Genomic DNA, 1,628 nt, shown 5'->3' with positions numbered 1-1,628 from the left:
CCCCAGGGTGTAAGAGAGGCAAAACTGAAAGTTGACAGAGCAGTAGAGATTACATTTCAAAGTGTTTCCAACTCTCAATACTTTGAAGATATGGATTATACCCTAAGAGTCACGATAAGATCAATTATTTTCACGTATACAAAACCAAGAGTACATTTCATCTCAAGTTATTATGTTATAATTGATTATTCAAACTTATCATTTGTTTGTCACAGATCATGCAAATTAATTGTAATGGCTGTGTGCGTTCAGAGTGTTTGCGCAGGGTGGCCTGTGGAGGGAGCACTTCATTTCAATCCGTGTTTCAGGCTCCTCTACATTTCTTTCCTTGGCTCTCCTGTTGTTTGTTGGACAGTGAGAGGGAGCCGGAGAGATGGTAGTAAGAGGTAAGGAATGAATTATCTCTTACAGGATTACTTTGCAGTCTAATCTCTAAGTATGTAGGGGGAACTTGTGAGATTCCAAGAGTCAGTTATGTGCTGTGGAAACCGCTCTACTGGTACAACTGAGCTGATATCTGGACAGTCAGTTATAGTTTTTTATTTTGCTGACAGACTTATTATCCCTCAGATGAATATATTTTTCTTTCATTCGAGATCTGTTTACTTGCCTTTTACTGTAGCTCAGAATTTAAGATTCTGGTGTCCCACTTTCTTTCTTTTTTTGCACTCAAGGCGAGTGTTTTAAAGGCTAAGCACAATTGAAATGAGGAAAAAAATAATTGTCCATAAAAGCTTGGCTACAGAATCGTAAGTGGTGCACCACTAGATCTCTCTAGTCATGTTGTTCCCATGCAACTCCTCTACAAAGTAGCTGTTGCTTCCTCTCCTTTTTATACAGGGCTCCAGCTGTGCAATGAGTTTCTTCAAGGGTCAAGACTGACGATTAGGGATGAAAGTGATGCTGAAAAGATGCCTGCTTTTTAACTCGAAAATATAAACAAGTGAAGTTTATGGCTTTCTCTTCGACCCCTACAATATGGGAATAGCAATAGTCCTCTGGCTTAAAGATCATGACATTAGCTTTTAGCTGTTATGCTATTGTTTACGATTTGTTTACCCCTCCTTTCCTCTCTTTTTGTAGAGTTGGAGCAAAGAAGTGAAGAAGCTGGAAACAGGATACTGACACAAAGATAAATGTACCGTAGTTGGGAAGAGGAATTGTTGGGGAAGACAGGGTTTGAAAATTGGAAATAGTGAAGTGATGAAAATATGATTATTGAAATAGAATTTCCAATCTTGAGTTCAGCATGTGAAATGTCAGGGGTCATTTTCCTCTCTGACCAGTTTTCCTGTCCTGTTGATCATGAGGAAGGGTGGACTCCCCAATCTGAGTCAAGCAGGGTCAGTAGGAAAAGCATCATCACTGTAAAAATCATAATTGATTTCATGACCCTGTGCCCGGAAGTAACATTATTGATTACTGAAGATTATTTTTTAGACTCAGTGATGGGAATAAATTCTCAAATGTACTCTTTTACAATAAAGGCAGAAAATAGTAAAGCACTTTTTTCTTTCAGATGCACGATTGACAGTCTAATAAATTTGTTAAACACTGTATGTCCTTAAAAAGGGTTGTGATCGGATTCCCCAGTCGAGGTGTTCTGTAGACCTGACCTCCGAACAGGT

General features: G+C 38.8%; 1 long non-coding RNA gene across 1 annotated transcript; it reads left to right on the top strand.

The window, feature by feature from the left end:
* Window positions 1-342: 342 nt before the first annotated feature.
* LOC107666249 (uncharacterized) lies at window positions 343-1,166 on the top strand. Its single transcript, XR_001631650.1, has 3 exons — window positions 343-386; window positions 841-943; window positions 1,084-1,166. It is a non-coding gene; the product is annotated as an uncharacterized LOC107666249 (long non-coding RNA).
* Window positions 1,167-1,628: the final 462 nt, after the last annotated feature.

The sequence above is a fragment of the Sinocyclocheilus anshuiensis genome, unplaced genomic scaffold (genome assembly GCF_001515605.1).
Source record: "Sinocyclocheilus anshuiensis isolate Anshui unplaced genomic scaffold, SAMN03320099.WGS_v1.1 scaffold936, whole genome shotgun sequence".
In the NCBI taxonomy this organism is placed as follows: Eukaryota; Metazoa; Chordata; class Actinopteri; order Cypriniformes; family Cyprinidae; genus Sinocyclocheilus; species Sinocyclocheilus anshuiensis.
Note: the sequence above shows the minus strand (reverse complement) of the source record. Positions and strands in the feature narration are given on the sequence as shown.